Source organism: Diabrotica undecimpunctata, chromosome 1 (assembly GCF_040954645.1).
Source record: "Diabrotica undecimpunctata isolate CICGRU chromosome 1, icDiaUnde3, whole genome shotgun sequence".
NCBI lineage: Eukaryota > Metazoa > Arthropoda > Insecta > Coleoptera > Chrysomelidae > Diabrotica > Diabrotica undecimpunctata.
In genome coordinates this window covers 46,457,180-46,484,466 of record NC_092803.1, presented here as the reverse complement: position 1 = coordinate 46,484,466, position 27,287 = coordinate 46,457,180, and the positions used below count along the sequence as shown (strand labels likewise).

Sequence of the window (27,287 nt, the reverse complement as noted above, 5' to 3'; positions counted from 1 at the left end):
GAAATGTGGATAAACAGAAGAATTTTGATAAATACCTTAGACAGACAAAATAACAAATAGTGTAGTTCTTCGAAAAATTAACAAAGAACGGGAGCTGTAGATCACCATCAAGAGAAGAAAGTTTGAATATCTTGGTTATGTGATGAGAGGGAAAAAGTACCGATTGCTCCAGTTAATTATCCAAGGAAAGATTCAGGGCAAACGAAGCGTGGGGAGACGACGTATATCTTGGCTGCGCAATTTAAGATACTGGTTCCAGTGCACGTCTAACCAATTATTTAGAGCAACAGCTTTAAAGATACGAATAGCAATGATGATTGCCAAACTCCGTAGCGGAGAGGGCACTTGAAGAAGAAGACGTAGTTTATTATAAGAGACAAGTGTGGATATATAATTTGGGCATCCATATTGAAGTCAAAGAAACATGACACATGTATGTCTGGCCTGAAAATGTCGCATCTCGAGGAGCTCAAGAGATAGCTTCATGGTTAATAAACCATCTTGAGGCGCACTTACCTGACCCAACCGAATATCTGATTTTGTATAGCGATGCTTGTGGGGGCCAGAATCGAAATATAAAGATGGCTTTAATGTTAAGCAATTAACTTCAAAAGTATAAATCGTTACTCAAAGTTATAGAACAAACATTTTTTGTATCTGGACATAGTTTTAATACATGCGATCAAGATCTTAGGTTGATTAAAAAGGAGAGAAAACACCATGATCAAATTTTTGATCCCGATGATTGGGTTTCCATAATTCAATCGGCCAAAAAAAGAAATGCAAAATTCCAGGTCAAAAGAATGAACTCACTAGCGTTTTTTAGTAAAAAGTCCCTTGAGAATAAGATAACAAATAGAAAAGTTACTATGACTGGCGAAAAAGTTGAATGGCTTAAAATTCAACAGATAAAGTATCTTAAAAACGAACCCGTTCACACTTTAGTTGAACTTTTCAATAGCATTTATACATCAGGAAAAATACCACAAGAATGGCTTTTATCCACCTTTGTTATTATACCAAAAAAGATAAATGCCAAACAAATGTAGTAATTACCGTACAATCAGTCTGATGAGCCATGTACTGAAAATATTCCTGAAAATTATACACTCTAGAGTACACAGAAAACTGGAAATGGGCATCAATAATACCCAGTTTGGACTCCTAAATAGACTTGGAATAAGAGAGGCGTCGTTTGCACTGAACGTTCTCAAAGATGTCTTGACATAAATCAAGATGTATTCATGCGTTTCATAGATTACAACAAGGCCTTTGATAAAGTGCGGAATGATCACCTAATCAGACTCCTGACAGAAAAGAATTTAGATAAACGAGACATCCGACTTATAGCAAATATGTACTACAATCAGAAAGCAGTAGTGAGATTAGAGAATAATACCACTGAAGAAATTGAAATAAAGCGAGGTGTGAGACAAGGGTGCATACTGTCACCAACCCTGTTTAATCTCTATTCCTAAAATGTATTGAATAGAACACTCTCTAAGCAATCCGTAGGTATTAAAATAAATGGTGTTAGATTAAACAATCTAAGATTTGCCGACGACACCGTTCTGATCGCAGAAACACTTGAAGAGCTACAGACATTAATGAATAAGATAGCAGACTGCAGCGAAGAATATGGACTATCTTTGAAGATAAAGAAAACTAAATTTATGGTAGGTAATATCGAAATCAACACAAAATGTCCAAAATTTATATTTACACAATGAAATTATCGATCGAGTTAGCAAATACAAATATTTAGGCACTTTTATAAATGAAGACAACGATAGCTGAGCAGAATTCAAAATAAGAATAGAAAAAGCCAGATCCATATTCACTAAAATGAAAAGAGTGTTCTGCGGAAGAGATTTGAGCCTTGAAATGAAACTTCGCCTGATGAGATGTTACGTACTTTCTGTGCTGTTCTACGGAATGGAGTCATGGACGTTGAAAAAGATTTATACCAAAAAATTAGAGGCATTTGAACTGTGGATGTATCGCAGAATCCTGAGAATATCATGGACCGAGAGAGTCACAAATGTCGAGGTCTTGAGAAGAATGAATAAAGAAAAGGAAGTCGTATTTACGATCAAAAAACGAAAACTGCAATACTTGGGACACATTACAAGAGGCGAAAGATATGAACTGCTTCGAATAATTATGCAAGGGAAAATAGCAGGAAAAAGGTCCATAGGAAGAAGACGAAACTCCTGGCTAAAGAATCTACGGGAATGGTATAGCTGTAGCAACAACGAATTGTTTCGGTCAGCAGTTTCGAAAATACGCCAATATATACGCAAATAGCCCTGATGATCGCCAACCTTCGGAACTAAGATGACACTTGAAGAAAAATGAACCAAAATAATTGATGTAAAATATACAGCACAGAATATTGGTTTGTTTCATGAGGTTGATTTAAGCAAGAAAACCAAAGGGTGCCCATCATCATTTATTGTAATACACAACCTAGATGTCGTATATCCAAATGGGAGAACAATAACACAAAAAAAGATTTTAATGGAATTACTTAGGTTTATTGCGCCCGAGTTCCACAGCTTTTATTCTGTTCTTAAAATACGCACTAGTTTAAGTTTTTAGCTAAGTTGGATATTTGTTTTTTGTTTATCTTAATTTTTGTTTTGGACAATTTACTTGTTTTAGTTTTCTTTATGACAATTGTGTCTAAACACAGCTTAACACACAAGTTTCTCTAGGATTTAATTTTGTTGTAACGGCAAATGTGCTTATACTTTTTGAACACAGAATTAGAATAATAAAACTTAGGTGAGATTTTTCCTTAAATGTTGTTTTAAGACATTAGCTTTTCCTTAAAAAAAATAAAGCATTACATTTTGTTTATCATAAAATTGAATTTTTTATTTAAAATAACTTTGACATAAATAAAGTAAAAATACAATACTTGAAAAGAAATATCGGACAAACAAAATTCAAAAAAGACAAAAATATAATTTACAGATCAAGAATTATATTATATATGTTTTATAAATGATGACATTTGTAACTCAAAACATGGCATTTACATTTCATTACCTCAAAAATGTGTAATAATTTGTTTATATACATTGTAATGTACAAAATTATTATTTGGTAATAAAAAATATAGGCGTCGGAAAAATCAGGCGAAAAAGAAAGATGGAAAAAAGCGAAAAATATGAAAAGAGCAGAACGAAAGAAGAGATTTATTGTGTTGGGGTTCAAACAGTACAAATTCCGTACGACCACAAAGACAAACACAGTTAGGTTAAACTTTTGGGTTATATTGAAGGATGAGTTTATAAATTAAAATACAAAAATTAGATAAAAAAAGTGTTTTTATTGGGAATAAACCACAATTAAAGTTTGAAATAAGACATCGACATGCAATGATAACAGTAAAATGTCCCTGCTAGTGATTCAATAGTAAATCATGAGGAAAAACCTCATAATACTATTCCAACATAGTAAGTATTTGATAAAAACATAAATGATGTATCTCCGATATGTTATTGACTTACTAATAGTGGTATTCACTTGTTATTTATTTCCTCCTTTAATATGAGTAACAAATAGAACAAGTGATAGAGTTAAAATATCTAGGCATCACCTTATCTAGCTCGCGAAAACTCGAAACTGAATAGAGCAGAGCCGCCGGTTGCCTGAATTAGCCTCAGGTTAGGACTAAATTTAAATTTTTCCACTGAAACCTATGTTTATTGTCCCATGAGTGTTTACATATTTCAGATCCATTAAATTCTCTATTTTCTCAACACACAATGTGTGTTGTTTTAAATGTTGTTAAAATGTTGAACTTATTTCCAAGTTTTTCTGTTAATCATTTTATTTATGGTATTGTTATTTTCCTCGTATTATTCCTTCTGGATGGTGAAGAATCCCGTTCTTGTTGTGTTCCATTCGGTCGATTCTTGAAAATTCCTTAGTTATAAACGACAAAGGATAATAATTAAAAAAAAAAACAGGTGTTAACAAATGTTTCTCCTCTAAGAACGAATTTTTATTAGAATAAGTAATTTTGGCAAGGATTTAATGATTCCCTTTCTAATAATAATGTGATCTGATTTGTAATTTAGATATCTGTTGGTGTGTGTAGGATTTCTTTATACCTGAGTCTTCTATATATGAGAATAGAATCGAAACGTCAAAAATTAACTTATTTTAAATTAAATTGTAGTCTATTCCCAATAAAAATCATAATTTCATTAAGATACCACAAAAGATAGCTTTAGAACCATTAAAAAAATGTTTAAAGAAATAATGGTATGAAAATATTTTAGAAGACTACGAAACAAAGGGATTAGCAATTTATAAATAGCTTTGTTTTGTTTAAATCTATAGTTTGATATTTACGATTTAATTACACTCAAAAAATCGGTTCCGAAACAGAAAAAAAAAGACATTTCAAATGGAAGACAGTTTCAAGACGTAGTATTAGGATTCCACTAGTTTTATTTCTATGACTCGTCATTAATATTTTCTTACATCCTTACATGGTATTAAAACATGGACCCGAACTGATGTCATGTGTTATAAGCTTGAAAAATTTGAAAGCTTTTGAAATGTGGGTGTAAAAAATATCGCTAAAAATACTGGGTATTGTCAAAAAACGAGTGAACATGTATTAATCAAATTAAATAAACAAACTGTAATTACTAACAATAAAAAGGGAACAATAGAATATTTTAGCTAAACTATGAATTCAAATCCAGATCACTATTCGGAGCAATAGTAGTTAAAGTAAAAATCATGCAATTAAATCCACGTTATAATAAATATGTGACAATATGTTTAATGTTTATAAAAATTTTGTTTTAATTTTGATTTACTTACCTTAAGAACACAGTGAATTCCAGCAAGAGAACACCACAAATTGGCACAATTGACCAATAGGGTAGATATTGTCTGTACTGTTAGATTGTATCAAAAGGACTTAGTTAAATATCATTGATAGTAACATCACACGCGTCCCGGCGCTCAACAAAATAAACGCTCGCGGCGTCTCTTTCAGCGACGCTCTGACGACTAACCGCTCGCTTTTCAATATCAACAATAATAATACCTGCGAAGGCGCTCGTGGAAGGTCGGAGGTAATCGCTGAAAGCGACGTACTAATCTAACAGGATTCAATTAGCAGGATTGACTGAGGATAGCTTTTTTTTAAGGATGTGTGCTTGTAATGGATCTGCTGTTTGAGTTAGAAGCGTGTAAAGTAAAGCTTTGTTTGATTGTGGGTTGATGATTACACAATTAACGAAGAAACGTACCTGGTAGCTGCGCAACTAACGATCGCTTACAAAGAGATTGAACTATTAATCACAAAAAGGGTTGTTATACAAATATATTATTTATTTAGCACAATATTTACTTATGTCCTAGGACTTAAAATGTAGATACTATTTCAAATCTTACAATATAATTACAGAATTATTATTCTGTTTATTATTATATTATTATTATTAATATTATATTATATTACTTATTCTATTCTATTAAGTTTTACTTTTCCTTTCCTACTACTAATTTCTATTTTGCTTCAATTCAATATCTAAGTCTTAATCATTTCACCAAATATTCAGATTCACACTCGACTAGATTAGGTTAGGTTCAATATGAGTGGGTGCTTAACCACTTCCCCATAACTTGAGTTTTATAATGGCTCGTCCCTGGGTTAAAGTTGTCCCTTCACACCAGTCTATTTAAAAACTCTATTATGGCCTCCCTTAGGTAAGTGACACTTCTACGAAATGTGGGATCCGAGTTAATAAGAATGATCCATAGAGAGAAGATGGTTTTTGATAACTGGTTCTCATAATACACCCAACTCTCACTTATGGTTCCACGTGCCACAATCCGGATAACTACATTAGTCTGCAGACTAAACTAAGTGAGGGTAGCCAAATATAGTGAGATCACCGAACAATTATCGGTATAAATTGTCCCCTTTAAAACTACCATTAGCTTCTTTGGGAAGGGAAGAGTGGTCTGAAGTAGGGGCAGTCTGTTGCCTATGAATCAACTCTAAAGGCGAAAGAACTAATAAGGTCAACGCCATCAGGATGCAGAAAACCAAAACAAACTTCTGCAATAAAGATATTTTATAGATAGTACTATTGAAACATTAGTACTGAGCGAAGATGGCCTGGTACAGGAAGACTAGAAATTAATGACCAATCTACTTCACTGGAGGAAAAAATAAATTTCCTTAAGAGCGTAGGCGCAAAAGTTCGGGCCAATGCTTTTTAAATGCATTCATTTTTTTCGAATCCTGAGAAAACTAATAAATATTTTTGAAAAATTTAAACGCAGAATGAAACATTACATTATTACCGAAGGCCGTTAGAATAAACAAAAAGGTTATTTTGAACGAGATATTTAAAATTAAAAATCACAATAAATTTTCTCTTCTTTTTCACCCCTGTAACTTACTAAAATAAACATAGAAGTTTTCAGGGACTTTCGGTCCTCGGAAATAATGTAATCTTTCATTCTAAGTTTAAATTTTTCAAAAATTGTTATTAGTTTTCTGAGGATTCGAAAAAAATGAATGCATTTATTAATAAATGCAGTATGGCGTCGCATTTATCATACACAAAATCTCTAGAAAACTTTACTCCTTACTCCGAAAAAATAGCGTCACTACAACTTAAATGTAAAAACACTATACTCAATCTAGTACAGGTAGCCACATGGACCGGGTATAATAAACTTGTCTTTTTTATAATGGAACATCTTGTATATTTTTACATTTTTGCAGATGCATAGATAACCTACCAGATCATTCACATTTTACTTAAATCTCCAAGAAAATAGTGTAAGATATGACTTTCCAGGTTTATATACTACATTTAAGTCATAATGCAATAGCCGCAAACGCATTCTTTGCAAACGTGGAGATAATGCACATATATCTTTACGAACTATTGATTCTAGAGGTTTGTGATCACAACTAACAAGCACATTGTGACCATACACAAAATAATGACATTTTTGAGCAAATTTTTGCTCAGTTGTGCTTAAGCTCCTAGATGCAAAGGCCACTGGATGGCCACCTTGCAGCAAACAAGCGCCTAACCCATCTTTACTGGCATCAGTTTCAATTTCTATTTCTTTTAATGGGTCAAAAAATGTTAGCACGGGTGATGCTGTTAGCAAATGTTTTAATTGAAACAAAGATTTATCATGAATACCAGTCCAGTGCCAAGGGACATCTAATTTTGTTAGTTCTCTTAATGGGGCTGTGACTTTTGACATTAGGTACAAATTTGCCCAAAAACTTTGCCATCCCCAATAGTCTCATCAGATCAGATTTATTATCGGGTGTTGGCATTTCTAGAATATGTTTTACATATACTTGATTTAATTCAACACCTTGTTTGGAATAAATCTGACCTAAAAATTTAACACTACTTAACTTGAATTGAATTTTTTCCTTATTAAATCTAAGGTTGTGCTTTAGGGCCCGTTCTAGTACAAAGCGAAGGTTTTGGTCATGCTCTGCTTCATTAGCACCTGTAATAATCAAATCATCAAAATATAGACCAACACCTTCAATGTCACCAAATATTTCATAGTTTTTTCTTTGAAAGACTTTTGGGGCTAAGCATATTCCAAAAGGTAAACGACAAAATTGATACCTACCGAAGGAAGTGCCAAAAGTACAATAATCTGCACTCTGATCATCAAGTTTAATTTGATGGTACCCATTTTTCATATACAGAAATGAAAAATACTCTTTGTTACACAATTTTGCAGCAATTTCTTCTGCTGTGGGTATAAAAAAGTATTCTCTTTTAATAGCTTTGTTCAGGTACTTAGGGTCTAAGCACAACCTTAAATCCTTGTTTTTCTTTTCCACAATTACAAGTGGGTTTAACCACTCTGTGGGTTTCTCTACCTTTCTGATAATACACTCATTTTCTAGTTGTTTTAATTTATCTTTTAATTTCTTATGTAATGCATGAGGAACCCTACGAACTGGTTGAACATGAAGAACTGCACCTTCTGTCAATGAAATGTGATAATCATTAGGGAATTGTCCAAGCTCCTGAAAAACTTTGGGATATGCTTCTACAACTTTAGCCATAGTTTTGAAGTCTACATTTAAACTTTCTACTCGCTTAATGAGATTGAAACTAATACAAGCATCTAACCCCAACAAAGGTACTTGGTTCTGAACATCAACAACAATAAATTTAATATCTGAAGATGCAGTCTCTACCTTGCAATTAATTATAATTTCTTCTACAGGTTTTATTTTAAAATCATCATTACCATAAGAAACTATTGTAACATTACTTTTATTTATTTTTTTTATACCAAGATTTTGAATATACTCAAGAGGCAGAACATTTACTTCTGCACCAGTATCTAACTTAAATTCTACTATGCAATTTTTAACCTGAACTTTCTGCTTCCAGACATTCTGAGAACTTTCAGATTTCAATAAAATCTACAGTTTTGACACAATTGATAAACAACTCACTACTCGATTAAACCCCGGCCCGACCTGGCACCATGTAAGATATGACTTAAAATAAACATTAGATATCTTTAGTATAGCTGTTTATTCAAGAATACATAACACATGTGTATCAATAACTTCTAACCTAAGTGTTGCGGCTGCTACTGACAGGCGCCTAGATGACAATCATAGATAAAATTACACCTAGATTGGTAACAGGGATAGCCAAGGTCAAATCATGTTCGGATTAGGCGCCCATTCGTTTGGTGGCGCTGCTAGTCTCGTTCCTGCGCGGAGGGAGTGTCACCGAACAGGGTGTTCGGTGGGAGTGTGCTGTGATCAAGTCAAAGTTGAGTTTAGACAAATACGGCGCCATATTTGTATTTGTTTTATTTCTTATAATTTATTTTATAATTTAAATTTTTTTATATAAATAGTGCAAAATCGTACAATTTTCGACGATTTTTTATTATGGAATCGAACACATTACATGGAATAACAATGTAGAGACGAAGAACTGAACAAAAAAAGATGTGTTCCAGATTGCATGGATACTACTGGCAAGCGATACCGTTTTTTAAGTCCAGGACATTATATGGATATGTTTGATAAATGGGTGAATGCTGTTAAGAGCCCTAATTAGAGAATGCTGCAAAAGAAACTATTTATAACAAATTTCGTGTATGCGCTAGTCATTTTAAAGAGGAAGATATAGTCAATGTTGGAAATAGCGGTATTACGAGACCAGCCGTTCCGAGTTTGTTTTTACCAGGACCAGGTAAGAACTATTATACCACTGGCCTATATTTTTATTCACATTATATCTGACCTTTTACAAATTAGTTTATAAATTTAACCTAAAATTATATATTATAAAACCAGTCTTACTTAGCTTAGTATTTGAATTATTTGTAGGTAGTGGTTCAACAACTATCTTAAAAAGCATCACCTTAGAGAGGGTTCGGCATAAATTTCTACAGGTGTGCGCCTTTCAAAGTTGGATTAGATTAGCAGACCATGACTACACTATCATGGAGAGGTATATGAGCTTGCCTGCTTTAAGTGTGAGGAGGGATCTGTCCCTCTCTTGTGAGTGAGATTGGTCTTAGAGTACCATATTACCATGGTTTGCCTCATCTATGTACTTTTAATGTTCCATTTTGTAGAACAACCTATGGTGCTAATAGCCCACTGAATAGATACTTATCTTTGTTAAACAACCTAAATGTAAATATTTAATATGTCCCTCAATAAATATATAAATATTAGTAGAAGAGTTACTGGTACCATAGAGTTTGGAAACTTAACTGTGTAAAATACTTCATGTTTTTATTGTAACTAGGTAATACTTTACATATTTTTTTATTTTTGTTATGTTATTTTTCCACCTTTATTGTGCTGGATTTTAGAATCATAGAACTAACTGTTGGGTTTATAGGTTTTAAAATGTAATTACATGTTTAATTTTATATATATATATATATATATATATATGTGTGTGTGTGTGTGTGTACATGCATGTGTTTGTGTACATAATATATTTTTATTTCACATTATTTAATTTTATTATCGTAAAATACTGTGTACTTAACCACTATTTTGTATATTGTAAGTTGTAACATTTAATCGGCTTGTCCCGTATATTAGCCTGCATCCACACAGACAGTGGTAAGGCGTTCAGAGTTATGAATAAATAAATTTGAATGTGTCGACAGGGATCTTTCCTATTCTGTTAATGATAGGGATGGGATGACTGATCTTAAGATCACATACTGGTGAAAAATCTGTTGATTGTAATTGTGTTTGTCATTTCAGGCATAAAAACATTATTATCCTGTGTTGTTTGGAGTTTATACTGAGCAAATAAAGTTACTATATCAGGTTTTAGCAAAGCTTACATTCTGGCTGAAAACTTTAAGCATACCTTAGAAATAAATTATTTACCTTATCCATTGTTCTTTTTTTTTGTTCGTTTTTTCTATTTGCTATCATTCGGTTATTCCTCATTTTTGGGTTTTCTTTTTGCAAGAAGCAATATTTTGCTAATCTAATCAAAATCATAATTTTGTTGATAACCAGAATATTTTTCTGGAACTTATATTATGATTGTAAGGTAAATTTTCTGTCTCATCTGGTATTTATTTAGTAGTGGAATTCTCTAGTGTGTTATTTGGACCTTCATCATTATCTTGATTCAATAATATAACAATTCAACAGTAAACTTCGTATATAGTGCAGAGCACATGGTAAAGCAGTTTTCCATTAAGTGAATTCTAAATTTTTGGTTTTCTATGCTAGATTCACCAATTTCCATATAACTCATTGTATTTTTTGACTTAACCATTTCCTTCATGATTATATGGTGTTGTTCTACTTAAATATATTCCTTTAGAGTGTAGATAATTAATAAATTCTTGGGAAGTAAAGCTAGTTCTCCTTGTTAGATTTGATATATACCGTCATTCTATATAAACCAAATAGTGATTTAATCTGTAATTGGTTAGAATTGCTTTTCTACCAGATAATGTCTGCATTTTTTTTAATACTTCAACTCATTTGCTTTTTTTTCGATTGCATAATGTTTTCATTCAGAATCTGTGAGGGTATGTGTGAAAAAAGCAATTGGTTTTCCAGATTGATTGCTTCGCTTATGTAATCGTAGATTAATTTTTTAAAAGCATGTACTTATCTTTATCTTCTAGGGATTTATCTTTAGATTCATTGCTTTCTAAAAAATTCTTGAATGTTATATACTTACCAATGTTTGAATTCTTTGGTGGAAGTTTGACAGTTTGGATCAGCCTCTAGTTTATCTGGTCTAAAGTACTTCACCATTGTAAATTTATGCGAATAAAATTGTAGTAAAATGTCTTTTGCAGAATTAGACTTTTATTCACATAAAACTTGATAAGAATGACAAAACAATTATTTAAATACTGACCAGTTCTTGTCACAACATTAAGAAAACTAAATTATACTACACGTGATAAAGATTTTATTCTATATTTTATTCTTTAATTTTTTTAACCACTTTGGCATTTTAATGTAATGGAAAATAAATATAGTCCCAACATAACAAAAAAACCCAAAAAGTATATGAAAAATATTTATTATCGTATAGGATAAGGACTTTTCTTGTTATTTTAGGATTATATCGATTTTCCTTTACTTTAAAATGAGTTCACAATCCTAGGTAATATTACTAAACTTTTGAATTTAGCGCCATGTATATATAGTTACGCGCCCGATCACTAGGTGATGCGCCAATCATTGTTTTATTCCTTAACACGGAAGTTTCAATGCTAGGTGGTAGTGTGCTATGATGACAACTGTCCTAACAGGTAACTGTCATTACGATTACCTCTTAGGACTTCAGCCACCTTTACATATGGCACTTATATAACACATATTACAAATAGTTTTGCTGATAACAATATGGACTTAGTATGAAAGTACATTAACTGTCTAATGTTTGTCGAATCGAGTACTGTTTATTGATCACTTTTGTTTATAAAAAAATAGTAGAATAAAAAAATTAAAAATATTGGTACTTACTCTGATATCACCCTATTGGTTAATTTTTGCCAAAGTTATTTGGTGTCAAACTTTACTTTTTAAAAGAACCCCATGTTAACTAAATTTAAAAATTAATTATTATTATTAATAATTTAAAAATTATTAATCCTTGTTATTAGATAACAAAAATATAGATTTATGTTTCTATACCCAAATTCATAGATTATCGAGAGCTTTCTGAGTTATAGCCTTGTTGGTCGTATATAGAAACACTCTGTATATCCATATTCAGTCTAAAACATTGCCACTTCTAGCATTAGAATCCTCAATCCTCAATTCGTAGATAGCGAGACGTGAAAACGTATAAATATACGTGTTGACCGTGATGTAATTCAATCGTTGGCCTACCTGTCAAAACTTTAACACGCACCAATGGTTTTCTTTACTTTTCATTGTTCATTGATTTCGAACATAGAAAAGCCGCAAAAACCACTTTTGCATGAAAACTTTGGACTTCACTCAATCGAAAAAGAACTTTTAAGAATTTAGTATGAAGCAGGTCGAATGGAATCACCGGAATTGACGGAATTAATGGAATTAATGGGAGCAACGAAGTGTTTTACCAAGCATTCTACAGTTAATAAAAGTTTCCAGAAACATTTTTATTAAAATTTATACAAGTTTGTAAAAAACATTAGTGAAAGAAAAACCGTTACAAAAAACTATACTTCTTTGAATATTAAAAAATCCACTGATATGGTTACGAATGTCAAATAATTAAAAGGAAAACGAAAATTCTTTTAAAAGTGCTCTCTGGTTTAACTTTTCAGTAAAAGCACATAAAGATAAAAAATATATAGAAATTACCATAAAAATGACAGTAAGAAATTGTGAGGACAAAAAGTTTTTTTTTTTGAAAACATGGCTGAAATAAAATAATTAACCCTGATTCAAAATATATTTAGGACTTTTACCAAAGCAAAATAGCAATTAAAACATTAAATATAGTTCAAATCCAAGAACTTTGAAATAGGTATAAATTAATTATATATTATTATCAAAAACCAAAACTTTGATTTGTCACATGGTTATTTAGCGGGACACCGGAGATCAAGTCAAGATATGCTGGATCAGAAGGTTTCGTTAAAATGAAATATGGGATGTAATAAAACAACGTATGGGAATAGAAGGAAATATAACTCAAGATATAGAGAAGAAACAATTAAGGTGGTATGGGCATGTTCAACGGATGCCAGCATCAAGACTCCCCAAAAAAGTAATAGAATGGCAACCGATAGGTCGACGGAAAAGAGGAAGACCCAGATTAGAATGGCAACACGGCGTAAACAAGTCCATGAGCGAAAGAAATTTAACAACAAACGACTGCGAAGATAGGAAGAGATGGTGTTTAGGTATCGGACAACGTCGAAAGACGTTCTAAACCGATGTATATATAAGAAATATGGGAAAATTAAAGATTTTTAGAACCCGAGTTTGCGAAAGAAGGTAGTTATTTTTGTTTTCGGCCATGCCTTGATCGGGTTCATTTAGTAAATATACATTTAATGACTAAATAAATAAAATTAGGAATTATTTAAAACTAAGAAGTGATATATTGTATCTCTTTTAATGTATTTTCATCAATACAGTTTCCTAAAAAATGCCCAACTATCATATGATAGTGCAAATACATAGCACCTGGCCCAGATGGCATACACAGAATATACCTCAAAAAACTTCCAGAAGCCACATTCCCGCTGCTAGCTGAAACTATCAATGCCTGCCTTTAGCTGGAATACGTTCCTATTCCTTGGAAGGTATCTAGCACAATCCCAATTCCTAAAACAGGGAAACAACCTATCAGTGCTGAATCTTACAGACCAATTTCACTGATATACACTTTTGTCAAGATCTGTGAGCGGATCCTAACATCAATCCAATTTCCAATTTGGATTCAGAACTGGTCACTACTCTCAAAATGCATTAATAGAAGCAACATCTTTCACTTCTCAGGCAATAAATGAGTACAACAGGCAAGCTATTTGCATCTTTTTAGAAAAAACATTCGACCAAGTCTGGCCTGCTGAACTGATTAAAAAACTTCACCGAGCCGCAGTGTCCATACCATTCCTGCCAATAATTTGATCTTGCCTAACTGTTTAAACTATAGGCGTCAAAGTTGACGACAAAAATTCCACCTCATTTATTCCTCTAGCAGGAGTTCTACAGGGCTCAGTACTTGCGCCAATTTTATATACATTCTATAAATGCGACCTCCTCCCACACACGTTATCTAAGAGTATCCTGCTATATGCTGACGACACGACCTTGCTCTCCTTAGATCCACCCTGTGCTAACTGTGGAAAGTACTCTGCATTGGAAAAGGCACCAGTACAACTCGACATAATAGTCAAATGGTGCAACAGATGGAGCAAAACTCTAAATACTTCTCTTCTTCTTTACGTCCCATCTCCGCGACGAAGGTTGGTAATCATCATGGCTATTCTGATCTTAGATGCTGCCGCTCTGAATAGTTCGATTGATGTGCATCCGTACCATTCCCTCAAGTTACTCAACCATGAGATTCTTCTCCTTTCTACACCTCTCTTGTCCTGGATTTTTCCTTGTATAATTAATTCAGTTGTATCTTTCATTATGCATAATATGCCCCAGGTATTGCAGCTTTCATGTCTTAATGGTTTCCAATATTTCCATTCTTTTGTTGACTCTTCTCATGACTTCGTTGTTTGTTACATGCTCGGTCCATCTATACACCCACAGTTTAAATACTTCCAACTTTTTAGTAGTCGCTGCGTTAAGTGTCCATGGTTCTATCGTGTGAAGTAGAGTCGAGAAAATATAATGCCTTGCTAGCCTAACTCTCAAGTCTAATTTCAGTTCTCTTGCACACAGTACCTTTTTTGATTTTATTGAAGTTTTTTCGTGCTTTCTCTATTCAAACTTTGATTTCTTCGGAGTAATCGTTTGTGTGATTAATTATTGTACCAAGATAATTGTAGTTTTTAACTTGTTCTAAAGTTTTACTGTTAATTTTCAGGCTTTCATCATTATTTTGGGTTTTTGATATCCTCATAAATTTAGTTTCCTTGATGTTTATTGATAATCCATATACTCCTCCATACTCAACTATCTCGATCATTACCTTTTGGAGGTCTTGAAGGTTTTAATGTTGTTAATTGGTGTTCCATTGACCTTTATTTCTGCTGTTTCTCAATCAAGAGCTCTTCTCATAATTTCTTCAGAACATGCATTGAACAGTAGCGGTGACAATACATACCCCTGTCGCACTCCTATTTTAATTTCGAACTCTTCTGATGATTTGTTATAATTACAAGGTCATTGTATTGTAATAGTTTTGCTTTGAGGACGTCCATTAGCTCTTTGTGGCGGACTTTATCGGAAGCTTTGATGTAACTATGAAACAGACATACATATATTGGTTCACATCACATCCAAGCATCCAAGCAAAGAGAGCTTTGCGGGTACCTAAGCTTCTACAGAACTCAAATTTGGTTTCTTTAATGTCCATATCAAGTATTTAATAAATACGTTTATGGATGATCTTTAAAAACATTTTAAGTGTGTGAGACATCAGGTTTATGGTGCGGTGGTCGATGCAGTATCTAGCATTTTTCTTCTTTGGGAGACATCCGTTTCTGGTGTTCTTTAGTGCATACAATATTTCTTCCTTTGTAATTTCTATGCTTGTTTCTCTGTCGTCAAAAGATATGTCTTGTAGGTTTCCTCTTTCGTTGTCGAAGAGCTCTTCCACATATTGTTTCCATCGTTTTAGCTCTTCGTCAATCGGTATCTCCATTTTTATCCAAAAAAGTTGTATTGTACCATTTCTTTAACCTTTTTATGTGTGTTAAATAGGTCGTATTTGTTCTAAAGATCTTCTAGCTCTTTATATGTTTCCTCATAATAAGGTTGTTTTGCCGCTCTTACAATTTTTTTTATTTCATTGTTAATGATTTTGTAATTATTACTATCTTTTTCTTGGCTTGTCTTCTTTAGTCCATCCTGCAGAGTATTTCGTCGGTTATTAAGTTGTCTCTCTTTCTTATCAGTTTAATATCTTTTAATATCTCTTTGCATGAAACGAGGAGGCAGTTTTTAAATGTTTCCCATTGTTGGTTTATCTCGTAGGTATTAGTATCTAATTTACTAAAGTTTTTGTATATTTTTTGTTGGAGTTTGTTTTTTATATCAGCTTCTTTCAGTTTTCTAACATAAAATTTTGGAGTTCTTTGGGGTTTCCTAATACGTTTAAGCTTAAGCGTGACATGAGCGATTAGTGGGTTATGGTCTGCTCCTGGATATGTTTTAACTATTTTGATGGTGTTACGATATCTCTATTTAATCATTATATAATCGATTTGGTTTCTTAACACTCTTTCCGGTTTATCTGCTGATGAGCGCCATGTGTATAACAGTCTCGTAGGTAATTTAAAGAACGTGTTTGTGATTATTAGACTTTGTTCTTGGCAGAATTTAATTAGACGATCTCCTCTATCGTTACGTTTCCCTAGTCCTTGCCGACTTTTGTATTGAAATCACCCATAATGTTCATAGTTCATCTTCTGTTTCATCCGTCGTTGGTGCACATACTTGGATCAAATTTAGTTTTGTGTGTGATATCCTTATTTGTAATAGCATCACTCTTTCTGAGATTGGGACAAAACCCAATATTGACATGTTGACCTCTGTAGTGACAATGCTACAAAATACTACAAAAACTTAATTAATTTTATTTAGAAACCCCAAACGCTCCCGCCCATTACTAGAACAGGAAAACCACATACTGCTTAACGAAGAAAGGCTAGATTTCAGGCCATCAGTATCCTACTTGAGTGTCTAATTTTCAAAGACACTCAATTGGAACGCTGACCTACCCGGAGTAGACAGTAAATGGTGAATGGTAACAAATAATAACTCTATAAAAACCACCCATCTAAGCAAGTACTGCAAGCTAACACATATCCAAAAACCTAGCTTCTACCGCACCTTCCAACTCAAAACTACATTATGCTTAATCCTCCTACTCAAACCTTCGCAACAAAAAAAAGGGGGGCACCTTTCCTTAAAGAGGCGAAAGCTTATATCGAGCTTATCATAAAGTTTTTCATTCATGTATTTTCATCAATTTTAACTAAGGTGACCTGGTTCTAATATAGTTAAGTTAGCAAGTATACGAGGTTTGGTCCATCTAGACCAAGTTTTTTGTGTATTTCTAGAAGATTGCCATGCTGTACTATATATCACTATATTGGAAAAATCTTAATATTTAATCATCAAATAGGCCCCTATCTTATTTGTTAGAGTTGCTCCTCCCCCCAATATGATCGGTCTCGTTGGACTTGTTACAAAATAAAATGTGATCCGACTTTAACATCTTACATTCTTGTTATTTTCAGTGAGTTTCTCACAAACTTATAATATCCCTTAATATTTCGAGTTCTTGTACTGACTCTTAAATTTTTTTTCGGTTCTCATAGTTTCAAGATTGTAGGTGGCAATATTTATATTTACTTTTAAGAGTTTCTATCAAGAGTTTCTATCAGTCATAAACGCTTCTTTAACGATTAAAAAATAATATTTTAAAATTAAATATACCCAAAATACTTAGCGAAATGACAGAACAAGATTTGAAGTTGAAATTAGGTCCGTGGTGAATTTAAAAATAATATTTTTTACTTGTGTTTTTTGAGCTTTGAAAATCATTTCGGGTTTTTCTCAGTTTTAAATTATTTATAAATCAAAAACGATCAAGTTTACAGGAAAACTACAGGAGACCTATTTTGTTCAGAATGTTCCAAAAAAATAGTCCGGCCGAAAACATTGATTGTTTCAATTTGTTTGAAAAAAAAATTCGCCTGGGCGACATTTTAAATCTTATTTTAAGGTATCTTATGAAAGTGATTCGCCTTGTCTGTTTGAACCCAAGCCTTTCGCCCTGTCTGTTTGACAAAAAATCTCAGAAATAAACTTAAAAAAGAAAGAGAAATTTGAAAGAAGTGACTAAACAATAGACACAAGTAAAGACTGTTATCGTGAAGAAAACAACGAAACAAAAAAACTTACTAAGAAAATAAAAGATAGGAGTACAAAATGTATTAAATAAACTAGAAATCTAATCTAACCAGTTAAAATTTATAGGACAAAAGACGGTTTTAAAGCGGGAACTACCAACATCGAAGACAAATAAGGAAACTAATTCACTAATAGAGAAGGCATTTGCCAAAAATAGAAAAAAAAATTCTCTGAACTGGTAAACTTCCAAAGAGCACAAACCGAGAATAGAGAGAAATGTGCCAGGGTTGAGATAGCAATACCTTTACCAACACTTGGTTGCTGTGTTGGTTATATAAGAGTTGCTGAAGTTTATAAGAGAATTATAATTTTCAAAAACCGTAAAGCTCCTAGCTATGATAAAATATAGGCAGAATTAGTAAGGTCCGGAGTTAATGCGGCAAATCTTGGAGAAATGATGGAAATATAATCCGATGTCCTCAACCTATTCGTGGATTTTGAACAAACGTACGACACTATTGAAATAATATAACAAGTTTTGCAGAGGATAATGAAAGAGTATGGTTTACTTTAAAAACTGATAAATATGACAAAAGCATGTGTGGAGAACTCTAAATGCAGTATTAAAATATTTAATCATGTAATCAGATTACCCAAGATTTTAACTGAGATAGCAGAAGACAAGGAGACCTTGTATCTCCGCATCTACTTAACATTGTTCTGGAATGGGTCGTTAGTAAGGTGTACCAGACAGAAGCGTAAATTCCATTGGGAGCAGAAAATAGACCATATTCAAGTAATGCATCATCAGTTAAAATCATCGAAGGCGAAGTGGGACTAATTGTTAACGCAAACAAGACCAAATTTATGGAAGTGTCACGCAGAAACCAAAACACCTTTGATACCAATCCCATATTGATAGATGAGGCCAATCTAGAGAGAGTAAGAAACTTCAAGTACATAGCACATAACTGAATAGCAGCAATGAAGTTAAAGAGAAAATATCTGCGGGAATACCAGCGGGTTATAAGGCTGCGGGTGCTTTAAATAAAGTGCTAAATTCAAAATTACTGTCAAAAAATCTCAAACTAAGATTGTATAAAAGTATTATAAGACCAACAGTATTACACAGTCGCGAGGCATGGTACCTCATACTAAAAGGCTAACAACGCTTCCTTACTTTGAAAACAAAATATTAAGACATATTCTAGGGCACAAGCAAGATCCTGAAGGCAATTAAAATATTCGCTCAAACACTAAAACACAGAAATTTGGAATCTCTCTAAACAACCCCCAATAAAAAGCACAATCAGATCCTGGGGACTTGGACATGGATGATTCATGTGATGAGTAATCTTGAGAAGTCGTAATGAGAGAGCTACCAAAAATATAGCTGTATCGACACCAGTCAAGAGTGGAAAGTGCCCACCATGTGATCTGAGACAAAGACTGGTTAACCACAACAAAAGGGACCTGCAGAAATTAAATGTATCTGCGCCCTTAAACAGAGCTGTAATGGACCGCAAAGCTTGGCGGGGCATATGCACGTCGGCTAAGACTCTTAAAGGATTGTATGGCTTTCGGAAGGAAGTAAGTAAGTATAAGAGGTGTTTCATTGGATTTAAAACGCGCTAGCAAGAGGTGTTGGCAGGGGTTTGTCCTAGTTTTTCTAACGTAATAAGCCGTCGCTGTTTTTATCCGCTTAAAAGAACTAGTTGAAATAGAACACATACAAGAGAATACATGGATGGCCGTCCTGACAGAAATGTTTAAAAAACAAAACGAAGAACCTTTACCAGAAACGCCAAATACAATAACTGAGGAAAAGACCGAAATCTGCCAAAACGATGTGAAAGAATAAATAAACAAATTAAAAAACAGAAAGTCACCAGGAGAAGATCAAATACCAAATGAACTCTTAAAATATGGAGGTGATCATCTTATACAACAACTGCAACTTCTTATTAATAAAATAATCACCACGAACAGAATACCCGATGAATGGAGGAGAGCGATCATGGTGATGTTTTTCAAAAAAGGAGATAAGAAAGACCCCAATAATTATCGAGCAATAAATCTATTAAATACAACACTCAAATTGACAACAAGAATAATAGCGACAAAAATAAACGAACGAATATCTCTGCAAGAGGAACAGCAAGGATTTCGGACAGGAAGATCATGCACGGATGCAGTTTTTGTAATAAGCATATATAAAGATATAAAGATATAAAGAATATATAAAGATAACAGCTATGGTAAGATGTAAAGGAAAACTATCACAACCTATCAAATATGAAACTGGCATTAGACAAGGAGATTCGCTGAGCCCATTAATATTTAATCTGATAATTGATGAAATCATAAAGAAAGTTAAAAAAAAGAGGATATGGAATGGGAGAAAAGGAAATAAGGATAATATGCTACGCCGACGATGCCATAATAACAGCCGAAAATGAAGATGGCCTACAAAGATTAATTAAAGAATTCGAAGATACGGCGCTCATATACAACATGGAGATCTCAACTGAGAAAAGTAAAGCGATAGTGATATCAGCGGAACCGAGAAGATGTAAACTAGTCGTAAATAACAAAATAATAGAAGTGATGGAAACTGAATATTTGGGAATAAAACTGTCAAGCTACGGAAAAGTGGAAGAAGAAGTACAAAAACAAGTAAACATGGCAAACTAAGCAGCAGGATGTCTCAACAACACAATCTAGAGAAACAAATACCTCACAACGGAAACGAAAACCAGGATATATAAATCAACAATAAGACCGATAATGACGTACACAGCGGAAACAAGAGCAGATACGGCGAAAACACAAAGACTACTGGAAACAACAGAAATGAAAGTCTTACGAAAAATAACAAACCAAACTCTAAGAGACAGAGTAAGAAGTGAGGAAATACGAGCGAGATGTGGTATAGAGGAAATAAACGCGTGGACCAAAAGAAGAAAAGTGGAATGGAATCAACACATCGAAAGAATGACTGAAAAAAGAATAGTACGAATAGCAAGAGACAAATCGCCAAATGGAAGAAGATCATTGGGACGACCGAGAAAAAGATGGTCAAACAACGTCAATTGATGCTAAAAACCGAAGTAAAACAGGCATTTTGCCTATTTATACAGTAGGAAGAAGAAGAAGAAGTTTGTGGTAGCGGAAGTTTGAAGAGTGAAACATTATCACTTTAAGGTAAGTCATTTTTGATATGTATATTGGTTGATAAATATTAGCTTGTTTTGAGAGTCAGTTAAGGCGTTTAGTTATTTAATAAATAAATTATTATACATTATACTGAATACTGAACAATTTCCATTAAAAGTTTTGTTTCTTTATTAAACTCATTGAAATATAATTTTTCTAAATAGTTTTTTTTTCATAGATTTCCTTTTTATGAAAAAAAATTAAGTTATTATAAAATAAATCAGCACTTTTCCGGGATATGTTCCTCATTCCAAGCTCTTACTATTGTATCTTTTGTTGTTATCTACTGTAAATGGCTTCTTGCTTTTTTACAGTTATTAATTTTAAGTCACCGAGTAGTAAGCTTTACAAAATTTTGTATAAGAAATTTATGTGGATTTAAAGAAATATTCTCTCCAATTTTTTAAACAGTTAGTGACCGCATTTAGTACAGGAAAATAGATATGTGAAATTCGTATATAGTACGAAAATAAACTGTAAAAATAAAAGTGTTATTTAAAATTTAATTGGTGTATTAATTTTGTTCAAGTCTGTACAGTAACTATTAACACGGATACCTATGTAACGTCTAAATATAGACATAGTTGTAAAACAGAGTTAAAGTTAGCGAACTGCACGAATAACTTTGATTTGTAGATACGCTACATTAAACGTCAATTAAGAGCAAAAGGCAAATCCACCGATATTTCAGTATTGAGGCGGAAAACTGCCCTCGACTTGTAATCCTGCAAAAACTCGAGGGATTCGACGGGAGAGCTTTTGATATACGCGGGAGGATATGAAAAAACGTATTGGTCGACGAATTTTTTTATTTTTGGCATATAGGATTGAGCGTCAAAGGAGAAAGTGGGCACCAGTTAAGAATATAAGGATTTGCTTTCTGACTAAATTTAGAAACGAATTTCTGGAGATTTCTTTGATGTAATGGAATGAAAAATTCTTTCAATTACGGCTGTTTCTTGGATGCTTTAGAAACGAGAACTGACAACTTCATCACTTTTGAAGATTTGCCTATATTAGTTTACTATGAAAAAAGGAAGGTTAAATAAAAAGTATTCAAATGTATGTATCTTGAGAAAAGGGTTTTTAAAAAAACAAAATAGGAGGATATCAGAAGTTCTTTAGAGATGGATTTGAAGTTGAACTTAGCGGAACACTCAGTGGGAGCGTAAGGATCGACGAACGAGCTAGATTAAGGGAAGCATAATAAAATGTAAACCAAGACTCTACAAAGAATTTCATGTAATCACAGGCTAAATGGACTGAAGATGTAAAACAATAACGAGAATCTTACAGTAATAAAACAGGAAAATGATAATATTTATTAAAACTTAATTATTTTTTTAATATTTTTTATTCCTTAAATCGAACTCTGTCGTAGATCCTTATATAGTGGGGAAATACTTAAGTATAAAAATACATTTTTTTGGATTCTTTATTATAGAATTTATACGATTAGGGCATGTACATATGCGAAATTATTAAAATATTTTGAGTTTTATGACTGTATCGTTTTATGAGTTTTAATCTGTCCTTCGAGGATTCGCAGTACTATTTACGTGTATATACTGTTACTGTTTGTGGAGTACAAAACCGAATCTATATAAAAAAAGTTACAAAATGTACCACATATAAATCAGACGTACACGCGGAAAGAAAAGTACTACACCGTGACAGTCTGGGAATGGCTCGCGGCTAGACAAAACAGTGGAGATGGCCGTGCGGTCCACAAAACAAAAAAATCCGAAGTTATATCAGGGGCGCCAGGTAAATTGGCCCACAGCCTTCCCTACTTTACTATTCAATAAACCACCAACTTACCAATAGGTTTACTACTAAAATATTAAGTATAGTAAACAACCTGAATACATAAAAAAATAAATGAAATTGTCTGAGATCAGGATTTAGTCAATTTTATTAAATAGATTCCCAAGATATTTGAAAACAAATACATATTACAATATTATGTTAGGCAAGTAGGCTTTTACTTGCCTAACAAAAATTCATAAGTTATTTCTATTTAACTGCACAAAAAAGGGTAAGACGTATCAAAATACCGGAGGCTAAGGGGTGTGTGGTTCAATACCAGCAAAAAAAATAATTAACCCAAATAGACACCGCGAGAGCTCAAGTGCGTGCGCAGAAAATAATATAAAAAAAATAAAACTATCTCAAATCTTTAACGCCCCCCCCCCTTAGACGCAGTTTACAAAATGATAACAGGTATGTGTAAATAATAAATTAATAAAATAAACCGCAAATAATCTTTAAAAACTGTAAAGTATTTGTAAATATTAATATTAAAACAAACCGCAGATAATCTTAAAAAAAAACTATTGTATTCCGTAAACAAATTAGACGGCGCTTAAATCTTCCGTCGAAAATTAATTATGGATCCATACCTCGCATTTTCAATCACATTCATATACTTCACCGCGTGGCATCCTAGTTAAAGTTCAGTGTGTCTTCAATCCAAAAATACCATTCGCAAAATCCACTGCGATTTCGGAGGAACTCCAAAAATACGATTGCCGGTGTACATAAACTTAGGTTAAACATACGACAAGGTTAAAAAGTTGAAAATTACAGCCAGACAGAAAAAGAAGAACCCTGAAGCAAGAAAACACTAATTACCATACGTGTCTAAAATAATTATTTGGAAATAAATATATTGATTTTAAAACTTTGTTTATCTGCCTTTTGGCGATAATGGAGCAATACAAAAAAAAATACTTGTCTTTGAACTTGAAAATATGACAACATATTGACAACTTATGAAAATATGAATAGCTTTTTAGAAATGGGATAAAAAAATAACTACAACTTTTTAATTAATTAAAAACGAATAATCTAACACTCACCCTTGTTAGCCAGATTAGGGGTTTGAAATATCCCAAATTGGACCGAAACGTAGTCGGCTATTTGGACTCGTAATTAAGGCTAATTTCTTGATCTAAATTCAACTCCGGTAGACAAGTGCACTGTAGATCCGCTTTTTTTAGCGAAATTGTGGATATTCTCAAAAAACCCTTCCACAAAGGCAGAAAATCCCCTTGAATATCCACACGGTTTGTACTAGTACAGATCTCACATGGAACAGCAACAAAAAAAAAACAAAATGCCGTTTTTAAACTAACCCGAACTTTTCGGTACCACGGTCAAACCTAGAATCTCTTCCTTTCCGTCGTCTTTCCGAACACTTGACACACGGAGGTCACCGAATAATACCGAGATTCAAACATTTAAATTTTGTGATCCCTATTCTTCCAAGATAACTCTAGAAAGAACGATCTAAATTAGTTTCTTCACAAAAATATGACATTTTCTCTTAACTTCAGCAAATTTGCCAGACATTACCCCTATTTGAAAACTACTAATTTTATTTTCGCCACCTTGCTTATAATAATCTTACACGTCTAAAATTGTTAAAATTTTTGAAAATAGAGGTGGAACTTTCTACTTTAAATTTGGAACGTAACATGTTTCTTTTTAAGCAGTCAATCATTTAACACAGTCACATGTTAAATCTGTGCACATGCGCAATGCATGGGGTAAACACACTTACACATTGAGACAGCTCGATTTTTTAGAGTTCGTAAGTGTGTGTGTGTATATATTAAAGGCGTACCTAATAATATTTATGTAAAAAATGAAAGGAAATTTGCAGATGAGATAAACAGAAAGAGCATATTGCACCAAAAATATTTAATAAAAGATATAAAAACAAAGATCAAGATTTTATAGCATTGTTTAGTTGTTGTATCATAACTTTTTATTGGTAGTTCCCAGTAGTATCGAAAATAATAACCATTTTTAGCAAAAAATCTGTAGAAAAAAAAAACAAAAAATATTTAACTGAAATCAATCATAATCCATTTTGTCCATATGCTTCGGACAAAATAACATATTTGTAATGGAAAAAATAACATACATATAATAGCTACAAAATTATTGGCATAATTTGCAAATAAAGCGCTTAGTTTTTCTTGGAGCATCAACGCAAGAAGCGTGAGCTCAACGCGAACATTGCAAGCACCGCAACCTGTCTTCTCCGGGATTAGATATAAGAGGTTTTCACTGATAATGGTATGCTAAGGTCAAAAATGTTCTGAAATTTTTAATCCTTTTGGATAAATTTTTATAAAAAATACAGTACTGCCCAAAATTAACGCACCACCTCAAATGTACCCTAAGTTTGAAGATATTTTTCTTCGGAATGGATAATTAGATTTTAATGATTTTTTTGTTTCATAATATAGATTTATTTCTAATAAATCACCATATTATTGTTTTCTGGAAAAATCAACGTTTTACCCGTATACGCGGTGTATGCGGGTAAAAAACATAACTTAAAGATATGTTTTTTCATCGTATTTTACAACACTCTGTAGAATTTATTATAAAGAAAAGCTTCACCCTATCTCGATATCTGTATTATCAAAGATTGTATCATTTTAAAATTCCTTGGTATATATTAAAATCCCCTCGTATTTGCTAAAATACCGAAGAATATTTTTAGTGTATTTCATTTCCTATCGTACGTATTAAAACACCAAAGTATTTTCAATCCTCTTTGCATCACCCAGTTGATATAAAAATATTTTTAGTTTGTTTATATCACGGACGCATATTCTTTGGTAAGTTTCTTTGATCGAAAGCCGCTCGATATTGCGATTCAAATAAACATCCATTTAGATCGCTGAGAAGGTTTTGCCGGAAAAATAATTGCGACACTCTCGCTGAGGCGTTGTCAAGAACGGTTGTCTTCAGCGTTAGTCCAAATTTTACGTCAAATTTGTAATGATTCTTGTTTTTCGTCCCTTGTCATGGAAAATATGTAGTGTATTGTGGCAGGTAATGGTTAAGTTACAGTTTTAAGTGGAATTTTGAAAGATATCCACATATCTTCCTGTTTTCTAAGACACCAAGTTTAAAGTTTGTATCTAGTGCCGCCAATTTTAAACCCCCCATAGTAATACCATATATGGTAAGCAAAATATTTCGTTGCAAGATTATACAGAACTTTAAATGTAACAAGTTGTTATTAACATTTAAAGCAAATAAAACATTACTTACATAAACTTTGTAGACATTTAGTACAACTAACGGCTAAGAAAACATAACCTAAACAATCTTTAACAATTGCCTCTCCCAAAACACTTAATAACGAGTATTTCCATCTCTGCATCTAATTACTTCTTTACAGCGACAAGCCATATTTAAAATCAAGCAGTTCCAGATTGTATTCCAACTTCGTCCAAATAATGACGGAGCACAAGTGCAACATCTAGTAGAGCATTATCATGCATTCAAAAATTATTTCCTATATAATCAGCAATAGGAACTACATGGTTAGACAACATGTCTGAAATATACTTTTCACTTGTTAAGTAACCTATTAGTAAAGCAACGGTGTGTTCGCGCGGCAAGAGATAATCCTTCCCAATCCATTACAGATCCTTCATTAAATAAAGTAGTAGGTCGTATGTTGCACTATACGTAGCGTTCTCTTGACCGTAAAATAACTCTCACACGTCTATCTGAGCTATATAAATAATACCTCGATTCATTAGTGAACAACACGTACTTCGAGTCATCAACATTAAAGGTCGCGTCATGTTATCGTGCACGTATAGTTTCCGGCACGTAGCGTTTCCACTCCAGCAATTGGGCTGTGCGTTCACATTTTCATAGATAGAACGTTTCAGTTTGGTTCGGTGAATATCTGATCTCGCTTTTCTCGACAAAAATTATGTGCAATTGCTCTTCTACTTAACGATGAAGAATGAAAAACTGTGTTAAAAAGAAGGTTTGAAGTACATCCAATGCTAAGAGAAAGGAAGAAGGAATGTGAATACTGGACTTTATACAGAGAATTAATTGATGACGATGAAAAATATTATGGATATTTTAGAATGAATAGGATTCACTTTAAATATGTTTTAAATTTAATTTCACCTTCAGTTAAAAAACAAAATACTACATTTAACGAAGCCATACATATCAAACCAAAAAATATTTT

The 27,287-nt window shown here is 32.9% G+C and overlaps 1 protein-coding gene across 2 annotated transcripts in view; it reads right to left on the bottom strand.

Annotated features, from left to right (window-relative positions):
- LOC140448853 (Ig-like and fibronectin type-III domain-containing protein 2) overlaps positions 1-5,050 on the bottom strand; it is a 1,058,385-nt gene extending 1,053,335 nt beyond the window's left edge. For both annotated transcript variants that reach the window (XM_072541975.1, XM_072541985.1), the window contains exon 1: positions 4,849-5,050. The gene's annotated coding sequence lies outside the window, so the exon portion shown is untranslated. The remainder of the gene's footprint in view (positions 1-4,848) is intronic.
- Positions 5,051-27,287: the final 22,237 nt, after the last annotated feature.